The sequence below is a fragment of the Nylanderia fulva genome, unplaced genomic scaffold (assembly GCF_048542155.1).
Source record: "Nylanderia fulva isolate GAGA-0341 unplaced genomic scaffold, ASM4854215v1 Scaffold146, whole genome shotgun sequence".
In the NCBI taxonomy this organism is placed as follows: domain Eukaryota; kingdom Metazoa; phylum Arthropoda; class Insecta; order Hymenoptera; family Formicidae; genus Nylanderia; species Nylanderia fulva.
The window spans coordinates 144,736-159,794 of record NW_028189688.1 but is presented as its reverse complement, the minus strand read 5'-3'; positions in this window follow the sequence as shown (position 1 = coordinate 159,794).

Below are 15,059 nucleotides of genomic sequence, written 5' to 3'. Positions count from 1 at the left end.
GACGACGAATGACGGCCCGGCCAGCCTACCGCACTGATTCCCCACGAGAAATAGCCAAAGGAAGCAAACTCGGAGATAACATCCTACCGCGCAGTTATAAGATACCGGCCGGAGAAATTACCCCACTAAGGAGCAGAGATCAGGGAAGCACCCTACGTAAGACAGGCGCCATCTGCCTGTCGGCCTTAGGTGTCACGCTTTGCGTGATCATCTATCTGCCACGACTTGCGCACGGCCGGCGCTCAGCGCACCGACGCAGTGGGGACGAGCGGGTGCACAACCTTACGGATTCGCCTCGTGCAGTCCGAGAAGGGCGGCCGGAGTGCCGTACGCCTCCTCGTCGTGGCTGTCGCGCCCACGGATGTGCGAGCCTAGCCGTTGCGGGCGGCCTCGGGGAAGTGTGAGAGAGAGCAACTCCGCCACATACCGGCGTCAATAGTAGACGCCCCGCTTTAATGAGGATGTAGCCCCGGGGCGACTATAGCCGCTGCACGCGCTTAGGCGCTCTCCTCCCCTCCCACACCTCTGTGAAGGAGGACTCCGGCACCCCACCGGACTCGCGATGGCCGGATTTGTGCATGAAACTCTGACCCACCGCGGGCGGAGGAAGGCAGGGTCGCCGATCGCTGACCCGGGCAACGCCCAAAGAAGGCAGAGGGCCGACACCCACGGGCACGTGTTCTGGACGAACGGCGAACGGCATTGCCCTACCCGCTCGGGCAGCGCCTGGGCCCCTCTCAAGAACGGAGAGTGACGTGTCGGCGGCCCTACTCCACGCCCACACGGAGCCATAAGGCCACACGGTGCGCCCAGACGGGCAAACACCATCCACGACGAAGGCCGAGACGGTCCCTATCTGAAATGGAACCTCCTGATAGCCCGGCCAACCCCCCTCAGCGAACCGCCGAACCGACTAAACCTTTTGCCGGAGAGTCCGGCGGATTAGCCGAACTGGAAGGGGGGAGGGCGAGCGAGGCCTGGATGGCTCGAGCGGGAGTTCTCGAGCTATCGCTCCCCCCTCAAATTCTCTGAGGAGGGCAGCGGAGCCTGCCGCTGAAATGTCGCCCTGCGCCGCAACCCGCGATGGAACCACTTACAATAATCAGGCGGGAGGATGTCGCCGCTCCGCGCGCCATCCTCCCAAGGAAGAGAGATCTGACTGGGCGGGCGCCGAGCCCGTCGACGCATGGCAGATGCGAGTACCAGCATCCTGAGCCTGTCCCCTAGTCATTATAACGAACCCATGAAGGACATCTCTCTGCGCAGGTTTAGTCATGCCGGTAAGGTTCTATGTCCGAGCAAACTCTCCGGAATCGCCGAATCCCGACTCTCTCGAGTCCGAACTACGAAGCGAACGGCCAGGCGTGAGACCGCCAGCGCGGCGCCGCGCCAGGCGGGGCAGGAGTCCGCAAATAACCCTACACCTCTACCGCAGGTGAAGTTCGGGCCATACGATGAGGTTTCCCCAGGTTACAAAAAAAAAAAAAAAAAGAGCACCCCCTCCCCATACGCACCTACATCGATCAGAGAGACGGCCATTGTGAGGATGCCTATCAAGACATCTCAAGATTTGCGAACCTAGCAGGACCAAGCCTTCACGGTCAAAAAAACTGATAAGCCGCCTCTCGGGTAGCCGCCGACGTTAATTGTTTGGTTAGGTAGCGTGGGAAATTATCAGATGAAAAACATAGAGTAATATACGGTGAGTACCGTGGCCTCTCGTATCGTATCGTTTGCTGGGTAGCAGAGAGCGTCTTTCTCATCGGAGCATCGTAAGCGGCGCCTAGGCCGAATTCCGAGCTTTCTCGCGCAGCCTGAAGCCCTCTCGAGAAAAATGTGCCGCCGAACAATCAATCGTTTGCTAATTTTGATCGATTAGCAACCCCCCCCCCCCCTCCCCCCCAATTTTTTTCGATCCTCCCCCCATATAACCCCCCCCCCCCCCAAACCTTTTTTTTTTTTTAACAAAAAACTCCCCCCCCCCCCCCCCCTAGTTTGGCTAATAAATTAAACTCATGCAGAGTTTAATTATAGCTGGGCCTTTACTATGAATACCGTAAGCTTTATTTATTAGCATGACAACAATATTACAGAAAATAATAGGAACTACAGAAAATTTACATTCAGATAGTCGGGTGAGGATGAGGTCTTAACCAGCGCAATACGACGATGGCGAATTATTTTTTTCTTTTTTTACTGAATGGATATCTGCCGAATAATATAGGCGTATTGAGAGAAAGCGAAGAGAACAGGAGTATAAGTCACTCGTATGTTCGCCAATTTATTTCTCTATGTGTTTGAACGAGCAAGCTTACCAACACGACTATATCATACGTAGAAATTTAAGTACGAAAGAAAGAAAATAATATGTGTTATACAATATTTCACAACGACTTTTTCAATTATTTATCTCTATACATCGAAAGTCTTTTGAGAGCAGCCAGCCCGCGCCTATGTTATTTCTGAGTCATATATAACAAATTGGCTACTCTGCCGAATTACGAGCCCCCCCAATTAATTTTTTATTGTACGCGGACTAGCAGCTAGCCTATAAAATTCAATCAAATTCTATAAACGATAATATATTTGTGCCACTAAAAATAGAGCAATAACGGTATCCGCACTATTTTACATATGACATCAAAATGTAAATCAGTATTTACTTATTATGTATGTATGTTCAATGCCTGCCACTTGCTACCTTGATAAAATCTCACAAGTTACTTTCATAGTAATCCATTATACTAAATTCTATGATAATATACACTTAGTATGTTCACTTGAACTGGACCACCTTGAATAACAGTATCAGTTACTTATCGTGCATCAATTTTAATTATATAGCATCATTTAAATTTATGAAGTAGAGTTTAAATTTTGGAGTACTATTCCTTCTTGAACATTGGACTGACCTTTTCATTTTTATGATTTTTTTAGAATATCAGTTAACTTTGATAAGCACTACCGATATATAGACAGGCTTTTTAGTAATTCAGTATACACAAATATAGGTATTATATCGCAAGTCTTACGACATATACTTTAGTATAAGTAACGAATTATATGCAATACAGTTCAGGCTCGATAATGGAAATATATCGGTTATAGTAGCTACATATATTAAAATAGTATAATTATATTATAGTATATACCATATATTATTTATTTAAACATCTATGTAAATGTTATGTATAATTCGCTAATAACTCCTTTAACAATACATTAGCCACATTATTTCAATTGCAACACCGAAGGACTTTATATTCTTGTAGTATGAATATTGAAAATAAAGAATGAGGCCCCCTCCATCGCCCATTCTTGAACTGAGAATGCAACCATACTATTTTTACGTTGCTCTCTCCCGCATTTTAACTACGAACATACATGATTCTGTACTGATAATTTTTTTACTGGATAGATCACGTTTCTGGAATGTCATGAAGCCTAAGTGCTCAATATTAGAAACTTATTAGCCACTCCGTTTTTAAACGCCCAGCGCTTACAGCCAGCTTTATAAAGCCGCCAGAGCAGCCGAATATTTTATTTTGGCACATTACGGCAACTTTCTATACAGCGACTCTAGAACAGTATAGATGTTTAATGTAGCGTTACGTGCCGCCTTATATCCACAGCCGCCAGAGCAGCCAGATGTTTTATTTCGCCCGCCGCTTACTGCGCGTTTATATACACGCCAGCAGAACAGCGCTTATGTATTCATTTCCGCGCTATACGCACACGACCAGCTCTTTATACAGCGTATTATTATCTGCCTTTAATTCTTAAGAAACAATATGTATGCCCCCATTGGCTCACTCCTATTGGGCCATTGTTACCTTGAACACTTCCCATATCATTAGAGTCATACCATCGATTTTGTGTCAGCCTGCTCCAACATACACGTGACTAAGCATGACTACTTGCTTCATTTCTTCATTCGTGAAATATAGCGCTAACCGCCTTTGATTATTCCTTTTACTTTAGTTCATTAATCGTGATATATACTCTGTGGCACGGCACGTCTAATCCGGCATTGTTGATATATTTTTTTAAGAAGCCACAGTTGATCCTTTTCTGTTATATTCAAAAGTAAATATATAAATTAGCCAGCCCTGTATTACTACGACGGATTAAAGTGATTCGCCATTACGGTTTTACCTTTTTAACACGGTGCCCCCTTACGATCGTTACATTAGACCGTTTACAGTTACCCGATTTATGTAGAAAATCTACATTAGTTCAAACTTTGCTAGCAGTGACACCTTTTTTCCTTTTTAATGTTCGCGAATGTATAGTCGTAATATTAGCAAAATAGCTGCCTTTCCAGTCGTAGTTACATTGCCTAATACAGTTTGCACATATCGAGCAACATGTTACGCCGCCTATTAATTCGAGTTCCAATATAATCATTGATGTCTGCGATAACTGCCCGACTATGTAGAGCCCCCCCCGCCTAGTAAAAATTCCGAAACATCTTGTTGTGTTCGTTCCTCGAAGCAGTTTTCCGATCAGCATCTTATAACCGCTGAAGGTTACAATCATTTACGTCACCATTACGCCTGCCATGTGATAAGCTATCAGTCATATGCCATTCGATCGCTTTATTTTCAGTATTTGTATAGCCTAATACGAGTACGCAATGTAGAAACTGCACCACATTGTAATATTACATTAGCGCTAACACAAACAGCATCGTTATTGCCCCATAAGGGACCCAGAGTATGTTCACGGGGAAACATATCTATTCTGTGAAGTTCCTCACCAATCATAATTCTTTTTTCTCTTTTTTTTTTTACCACTGATCATCAATGATAGTATAGGGCCGATAGCTCCATCGACGATCGTACATTTCACCACGCTTTTTCTCGGACGGATGATTTGTGGCCACTTAGTCAGATTTGAATATAGATCCTACTTGTCGCATTATATTCTGACAATGGCTCTCGAGTTTGCTGTTCTTTAACTGCACTCAGCGTGGATGAGCACAATTTTATCCAATATCGTATGACCTTCCATCTCTACTTATCTCGTGACAAATCATACATAGGACTTTGACATCACGAATACAGCCGTACCTAAATCCAATCATGTGCATTGTTACATGACCTAATTGCTAGACTTTTTGCTGCCTATAGATTATTCCATCACGAAGAGACAATAGGGAAATCCTGTATCCGATGTTGCTTGTACCACTCAGATGTTGTCGCCCAGCCAATACTTCAAAATTTAATATCTACTTACGTTAAATTCGCGATTTTATCTTTTATCTATCCGCAAATAACTATTTTGATGCGAATATCCAATACATATGCCGTCAGACAGAGCGATTAACTAGCAATACATTGCATATACGGTTCCATTGACAATCTACAAAGTTCCGTCAATTTTCGAGAATCATAAACACCTTTAGCCGCAATTTTAATCAGCGATTATCTCTTTCAATGCCCAGCCTGTTTCAGACACTTTATCATCTATATGTCTTCCAAATTTTAATGCACTTTTTTTTTTCATTGCCCTTGCGCAGCACTATCGACATACATCTTCTGCCTATCCAGTAAATTGTAGAATTTTTTACTACGCACTACGTCGCTTTTTATCGCAAGGGATTGCTTGTTCAAAACCTTGACCAAATAACACGCTGTATGGCCCCATAAACAAATTGCACTATCAATCGCCGTAATTGATTATATAATGTGCCAGATAGCGTCATTCAATCTTTCGTTCGCCAATCTCACTTCTTTAAAATTGCATTGTTCTAGACCTGAAGAACATTGATGTCAGAATCCGTTACTAACCTATTCGTGTGGTATTCTAAGGAAAGTATCAATCATGATAGGTATTGTAAGACCAATCTTGTCGCATATTAATCAATAAGCTTCAGTCGTACTCGCAACCAATGAACATACTCCACAAATCATATCCTACCCATGCCTGTACCTAAATACTTATGAATCTCTGATCGAGATATTTTAACAAACGAAAATCTTACCTTTTACAGAGGAGAGGCTTGCCCCAACAAGAATCCCCAAAACAGGAGCCAATGCTGTTTCTGCCCAAAGAAACCATATCTGTATATGTCGTATCAAAGATTTCACATTAATCGTAGATTAATAAACATAAGTGTACACATTTGAAATCCTATGGATACCTCTAACGCATTATAAATATTCGACATTCTTTAATTTGTCTACTCAAAGTTCTTTCAAGACCATGTCTGACAATTTGCCGTCTAGTATTATGCGTGCTATGACATTACCATCGACTATACGGGGAGTGAAACATTCTATGCGATTGTCAAGCAATACGCATATTGAATGCTGCGATACCGTGGAGAGACAGATGTGGCAGTCGTTTTTTCCGAAAATTTATTCATGCATCCAATGACTTTAATCCGTATTTCAATAGAAACTTTCTTGTACCACCATCCGCCACGTCAGTCGCCCCCAGAATCGTGTCCTTCTTATCTATGTAATAAAACGTGAGCCATACGCCATATCAAAGACTCTTTTCCATGGGCACACACATCTATTGTTCAATCTAGCCCGGCAAACATCATTGCGATTAAATCAATCGCAGGTAGTCTAATCTTTTTTTTTTTTTTTTTCACAAAATTCTTAAGACGTAGCAATCTTTCATCGCCCGATACGTCAGCCTTTACTATCGAATTACAATCCAGTTCTCGTCACTCGCCAGACATTTGGTCTCTGATAACTGCTGTTTTCAGCCATAAATTTTCGCCGATTACTCGATTAATTCAGCCAACGTTCTCTGGAAGAGACTTTTGTTATTCTTCGAGCCCTTTTCGACCATGCATATTTCACCAATTACCTGTCGTTAAAACAGACTAATGAATCTTCAAATGGCGACCGTCCCAATAACGACACATTATTCGATTTTATTAACAAATCTGGAACTCTGGAATTACGAGTAATATTTTTATTGTACAGACTAGGTTTACATTTTTGTCAGCGACATTCTTTGAACATAGGCTTGAAACCTTTCATTTTGATGATTTTTTTGGAACGATAGGGAAGTGGAGTTGAGGAGAGGACTGGAGATGAGCGGTAAGATGAAGACGCAGATAAGGCGAAAGAGGGGTGAAAGATGGACGAAATAGGGCTGAAAGAGGGCGAACGAACGATGCCCCGACGCAAAAGAGCTGAGTAAAAGATGGCCCGAACGAAAGGGGGTGAAAGAGCGCACGAAAGATGAATGATAAGAGGACGAAAGCAGGTAGTGCACATGAGCGGAATGAAAGAGGCGTGAAAAGACTGAGAATGAAAGCAGCCGATGAGAGAGAGACGAAAGCCCAGGGTTGAAAGAGGCGCAAAGTGCGTGAGTATGACAGAGTTGGTGAACAAAAGCGCGCTGAAAGGAGGACGATAAGAGGCATCGCAAATGAGGCAACCAAAAGATGGTGAAAGAGCAGACAAAATAAAGAGGAGTGAATTAGAGGAGCTGAAAGAGACAGACAATCAGCAGGGTGAGAATAGAACGAAAAAACTGAAAAAAATCTTTGCACGAAAGCACAGGGTGAGTTGAGTTAGGCGCCGAAAGAGAGGGAGAGGATGTTAGGTGGCATGTAGAGGTGGCGGGCACTGGATGTCTCTCGAGTGGGAAAGGGGTGGGTGCAAGTTTGAGGGCAGTTTAAGGTCTGAGGTGACGTATGAAAGGGAGAAGAATTTATATATAATATTTTATATATTATATATAATACTGATGATGAGTCAAGTGAGACTGCCGCGCAGAGAAGAAGAAGAAGGAAGACGACGATTACTCGATTTTTCCATCAAAAACGATCACTTTTTGACCAGCCCTGATATAAACATCCAGAACGGCTGACCGATTTTATTCCTTTCTTGGCTCAAATCTACGTTGTGGCGATTGCCGCCCTTTCAGCCGTGTATATTACGTGCAATTCAAAAATGTTTTTACTATTTTAGTAGCTTCTACACACCAAAAGCATGGACTTTGCAGGCGTGCCCCCCCAGCGATAACTGAAACTTGTAGCCTATGAGGGCGTCTTTGTAAGGTCTTTTAGGGTTTGAACATGGCCGAGACACTACCGCCGTCTCCTGATATATGCATCCAATTTATAGTCATCAATATGCTCAAATTGTATAGCTCCTAAGTCGTTCGAAATATTTATATTATATATACTTATATGATAATCATATTTATAGTCAACTTGTCTATGTCTCTCTAACGACCATCATAACTCTCAACCATAGACCAAAAAGTCTAAGACCCTGCGACTCACTATCAAATTTTGCACGAAGCTTACCTTAAGTACCGTTCTTTATTAGTATCGCTGGCGCATCATATTGCGCCTAAGCGAACGACCCAACTTTCCCGTTACCGTAAGTACCTGCCAAAGTACATGAAATGTACGAGCATATATTAAATATTCTTAGTTCACCGACACATTTTTAACGTTTTATGTTTGAACTTAGCTCTAGTGAAATATTTTAAATCTGAACGCTTCCTGCTCCAAACTGCGCGCTTTGGCGAGCAGGATATAAGACGTTGCAATATATACGCTGACTTCCTTTTATACCATATTATATTATATTTAAAAACTCAGAAAAAATATTGTTATCAGCTTCAATATAAAGATATATATATGATGTTTTCTAAATCGGCCAACAGAGCCACCCACAAAGCACGAAAAATAATACTCGGACTATACCTTTGAGTTGAGATCACAAAGTTCCATAATAAATTAATTCGAACTTACATATGGAGAAATAGGCGCGAAAAAAACATAGGTCCAAAAGTCGTGAAGCGGAAATCGAACCCGCATCTTTCCTTTCCGCGGCGACTGCTCTTACCACTAAGCTATTCAGACCCTTTCGATCCTATATTTTTCATGTTGCCTTTTTAGTAGATGTTAGTAAATACCGCCGTGATTAGGCCAAGGCCAATTTAATTTTTCGTGCTTTGGCTCGTTGGCCTGGCCAATTTAGAACAACATTTATTGGATATTAAAAACGTATATGTGCAAACATATTTTTACTTGTACATATAAACCATGTGAATTAATAAAAACCATCTGATTAAGCTCACTTATCTCAGTTTTATATATATACAGGGTGTCATTTAATTCGCGCCCCCGGAGTACAAGACGTATAGTTATGAAAAATAGAAACAACTGTCTTTTTCCTTTAGCAAAATGGTCAGATGAATAGTTTTTTTTTGAATGAGATCAGAAAGGTGAAGTTAACGAATGAGCGCTACTGTCCTATGTGTCGCTCAGAGTCGGCGCGCGGCCGGCTCGCGGCGGGGGGCGCGCGGTCGGCTCTCGGGGGCGCGCGGTTCTGAACGCCGCTAGGCACAGAGCGCTTCTTCGTTTACTAAAAATTTGTTTATCTAAAAAATATATATGTATTTGGTAAAACTCGTATGTTATTTCCAGCAATACAAGAATCAGTTTCAAAATTTTTATATTAAAATATTTGAATTTTAAAGCGCAAATTCTTAGTTTACATTGAGAAATACATAGGGACTTTTCAAATATGTTTATTTTTTAAAATTTATACATACATGATGTAATCAACGCAGAGGTGTTCGATGCGTAACATATTAAAAAAAGTTATACTGACATTCGATTAAAATAATTCTTACTTATTTTTAAAACAATTTACAAGTACAAAGCATCAAAAGCATAATTTCAACAAACTTATTTATTTCTAAGAGTAGACAATGTTCTTTTTTCTGATACCGAAACAATATTTATCTTTTACAAGTTCTTTTAAATTCTTCGTTTTTATGCGGCGGGCGTGCGTGTGTGTGTGCGTGCGTGTGTGTGTGTGTATGCGCGCGCGCGCGTCGTGTGCAGATAATGTTTTAAAAAATGTCTGCTAAATGTGAGATATCAGTACAACTGAGATTTTAGGCAAAAATTATGCTAATTATTATAATATTTAACAGTTAATAATTTGGACAATCTTTCTATGATTTATTGTGACAAAAAGGGAGAAGAGAAATGAGTGTGTATATGTTTTTTGATAACTTAACTGCCAAAGAGTTTACTTTATTTATAATCACTATGTACAAATAAATAATAATATTATGATTAATTTTTCGGCATTTAGAATTACGCGCTTATTTAATTAGTAAACTTATTTTGAAGTTTAGGAAACATTTTAAACTATCATACACAAAATGTGCAAAATTTGTTTATGTCGTTAAAAGTGTTTACAAAAATATAATTATTGTGCCGCCGGCATTAGATAACCCAAGGTACACACGAGGAGGTTGACGGTCGGATTTGTACCCCTCGCGGTGTGTGTGTGTGTGTGTGCTGTGTGGTGTGTGTGTGTGTGTGTGTTGGTCGTGCGTCCGGCGTGCGTGCGTGCGTGCGTGCGTGAATGCGTGTGTTGCGTTTTTTTGGGGCGGTGCGTGTGTGTGTGATGTGTGTGTGTGTGTGTGTTGTGTGTGTAGCCCTGAAAAAGGGCTGATTTATGCCTCGAAAATTTTGTAGATGTAATTTAAAATTATAAGATTGTTCGAAATGAAAGCCTCAAATTTGTATACAAGCATTGGCTCTGTGGATCAAACTTTGTTGTGTTGTTTAAGGCCTGAATAGTAGGTAAAACAATTGTAGCGTATGAAAATAGTTGGCTTGAAGATAAAGTATTGCATTTTAACGCTTTCTTCATAAAGTTTGTGCTGTTTATAGTGATAATTCGGCATTAAAATAAACCATTAAATGGAGTACACAAACGCACGAATATTGCGATATGTTAATGGTTCTTGACTGTCATGCAAATCAAGCTGCCGTTGCCTGTAGACGATATTCTTTTTTCTGAAATATATTTATCCACATAGACGTCACCCAGCTGTAAAAGTAATTAAGAGAGTCGAGCACCGATTACGCGAAACAGGCAGGCGTAATCATTCATCGCCCAGATGCTGCGACGTGGCCAAAATAGGCGAATGATTCGCATTGAAGAGAAGTTATACGAAGAATCGAAGAAGATCCGAGAAGAAGCGTGCGTCGATTTTCACGGGCAAATGAATGTTTCAGATACACGTGTCCATCGCGTTTTAAAAAACGAAAATATGCATCCGATCCCATTTTTCGGTGCATGCCAAAATATTCGAGAGGTGACGCTACGTAGCTCTCGAATGTTGTTGGTGTTTGTTATTCGAGAACAACAGGGATGTAATTCTGTTACCGAATTTTATTTTCCGATCGAATCTCTATTTACTCGAGAGGGATTGTTCAACGCACACAATATGCATTACTGGACGAAGGAAAATCCTGTTTCTTAATCGGAACGAAGTTTCCAGTTCGATGGAAATTATGAAATTAAATATTGCGGCCGGAATTTATGGGAAACGAAATATTTGGACCCTGTATTCTTCAAAACAGAGTAAGAGGAACGATATTGCAGATTTTTTAAGAGATATTTGCCAGATCCGTGGGAGGAGTTGCCGTTACATTATAGTCAAATATGTGGTTTTCAACACGATGGAGCACCACCTCAATAGACGTGTGAGGACCAATATTTGGATGCCACTTTCAAAATTCTTTGGATTGGAAGAGGTGGAGTGTGTGCATGGCCAGCAAGGATCCCCTGACACACACACACACACACAACCCCCGGGTACAAAGTCCGACCGTGTCAACCTCTCGTGTGTACCTGGGGTATGCAAATTTGCCGGCGGCACAATAAAATATTGTTGAAAACACATTTTAACGACATAACTAAATTTTTGCAAAATTTTGGGGTTATGATATTTAAAAGGTATTCCTAAACTAAAGGGAATAGTTACAAATTTAATAAGCCGAAATTCTTAAATGCCAAAAAAAAATTAAAATCAAAATTTAATTTAATTTTTTGTAATGTGATTATAAGGAAAAAGGAAAATTTTTGAGTTAAGTTATTATAAAAAAAAAATTCCTCCTCCATTTTTGCACTAAATAGATAAAAAGATGTCCAAAAATTTTTAACTTTTAAAAAATATTATAATAATAAAATAAAATTAAAACGGCAATCGGAGCGTGCGGACGACTGCCAAATTAATAAAAAAAAATGAGATCTCAAATCAAACTCATATTAAATTCTTAAACGTTTCGACCCCTCGGGTCTCTTCAGTAGCGCCAAAATACAAAAAACAAAAATAAAAAAATAATCTTTCAAACAAAAAAATTTTAAACTCATATCATACAATCCCAATAAAATTTAAAAACATTCCCCTCCCTATTAACCGTCGGGGGTGGAGCGTTCCCTACGGTGACCATCGTCAAAGGAAGCAGAGCAGTGATCCCTACCAAAAACTAAAAAACATAGTAAAAGATTAAACGTAGAAAAATCCACAAAATTAAAATTAAAAACCCGGGGAAATACACCACCCCAAAAGTAAAAACAGGGGAGAAGGGCCCATGCTACACGTGACACATACTCAACGACTTCGGTATTTACCTCACACATCGATCCCTATTACGCAAAAACAAATATAAAAAAAAAAAATAAAAATGAAATAAAAATAAAAAAAAAATAAAACTTATCGGCACAGGTTTAAAGGTTTTAATAAAAAACCCGGCTATGTAAATCACCAAAACTAAATTTTTGGGAAATTTTTCTATTAACAGATCAAAATTCTCGTTAATTTATTAGTTTTCGCTATGGGAAATTTAAATATTCCTCTGCGTTTTTTGTGGAAACATTTCGGATATCAAACGTTACCTAAAAAAGGGTCTGTCAAGAATTTTAAAATCCTCCCAATTAAAAATTATGGTTCAATAAACTAGTTCCGATTACTGTAAATTTTGCGCGTTTCTTTTTTGTTGTTTTCGATGTTCTTCACTTAGTTTTCAACAACAAACCGTCGGGCCCTATACGACCATCCCCCCAATCCCTTTCAACAAAATTTTTAAAACTACATTGTTTTGGAGGTTCCTTTTGGGAAAATTATCCTTGGGGGCTTTAATGAATTTACGGAGACTGTTAATTGTGTATAGGTAGAAAGACATCCCAAAACAGTGTAATGTCCTTAATTCTTTGATACATTATTAATATCGGGAAAATTAAATACGAACATTTTTTGCGTAAGGATCTGTATTGCATTATTTGCTCTATTGTTATGCAACTTATTATTTTTAGCGGGGAAGAACAACTTTAACGCTTGTAAGTTTGAAATATCAAATTGGAGGATAAAAATTTTTTTTTTTAATTTTTCCCTGGCGCGAATTCATGAACCCTGTATATATATATATATTTTATATAAATATAATTTTTATACAATTATATATAATTCGAATAATACATATTTTATTTATTAAAAAATTTTTTAAAAATTTAACCCCATAAATGTTGAAAAAGAAAAGGGGGGGGGGGATCATTTGAATATCGCAAAAAAAATTTTTTAGATGAAAAAAATTTTTTAAATTTTAAAAACTGTTTATTTTAGAATGATCTCAAGAATACAAAAAAAAGTTTCATGTGACATCATTGCAGGACAAAACCCCATACATACAACATAATACCTTTCATACATTTATATTTTACATTTTTACAATAATATCAGGAGACGGGGAGCGTCTCGCTAACAATAAGTTATTCTTCATTCGTCAATTAAAATACAAACTCAAAAAAAAAAAAAAAGTATGAAAGATATCGAAAATAGCGAAAAATCGAAACAATGCGAAAAATTATCCGAGGGCGCTCTTTTGTATCCTTTTTACCGGGGGAACACGATTTCGTATTTAAAAACAAAAATTTTAAAATTTCATCGGGACTATTTTTCAAAGATGACCTTTATAAATTTAAAAAGCGCGATTTTTTCCGAGAAAAGAACATTAACGACTGATAACTCTATTGGTGCGGAGATATAAATTTTTTAAAGTTTTTTTTTTGGTCGAAAAAGTGTCACTTTTTTGTCCGACTACGCGTCGTACGGGTCCCGGTACCCATCCCGCAAGTGATTTTGCCCGGGCACTGCTTTACTATCTGGGGCCCCCACCCATCCAGTAAGTACATTTTCCTCAGCTGCTTAACTTTTAAGAAAACCAAAAAACGAAAAATAAATTCTGGGTTAAAACTTCTCTCTCCCTCCCTTTCTTCCCCCTTCTCCTTTTTCTCTTGCTTTCCACGTTTTTCTTTCGCTCTCCTCGCTCTCTCTCTCTTCTCTTCGCCCCTGTTCCGCTTCTCTTGCTCTCTCCCCTATCTACGCTCTCTCTTTTGCTTTTATACGGGGGCATTAGTGCTAGTGTGTAGGGGATCCCGGTTGCAAGGGTGATAGCAAATCTCGGCGGCAATTATCGACATGGACGTGAATAGGGCAGAGTATAGATGTCGGAATGAAAAAAGGAAATTAAAGAGAAAAGTTGTAAAGGTAAACTTTTTCCCAAAGCTTTTTACCACCCAGGATTGTAAAAAAAAAAATAAAATTCTAGAAAAAAACAAGATCGGCTGTGAAAAGGGGCCATTGTGGAGTTTTGACCGATAGTGAAAAAGGGAAACAATATGAAAAAAACACCGGCGGGGGGGAAAAAAGAAAAAAATTAAAACTTCATTCGGATCTACAGGATCTACGGGACCGCCCACAAGCGGGGGTATTCAAGGGTTGGATTGATGTAAAAGTAGACAATCTTAAGGTTTTAAAAAAGAATAAAAAAAACGACCTGTAAAAATAAAAAATTTAAAAGTATGTTTAAAAGAAGCACTTCATGAAGAACTAGGAAGTTTTTAGACAGAAATGAAAATTTGAAGAAGATGATGCAAGAAGTAGCAGTGGTCAAAGGAAGGATTTCAGGGAAAATACAGTAGCGGGTTTAAAAAAAAAAAAGAAAGAAAAAAATTTTTTAATGTCAAACCCAAAGGGGCAGGAAAAATGAAACTACCAAAAAAATTTGGGGAAAAGAAGTAGAATAAAGAAATGGAATGGGAATATCAAGTTGAAAAAGGAAATAAAGGATCGTTTTTCCTTGGGGTTGAGAGAGGGAGGAAATGGAAAAACTGGGGTTACAGTACGTGAGAAGCTAGGTGACGATTTCAAGATCACAGAACCCCAAAGGAGAAAAAAAAAATTAAAATAAAGGCTTTTTTAAAGTT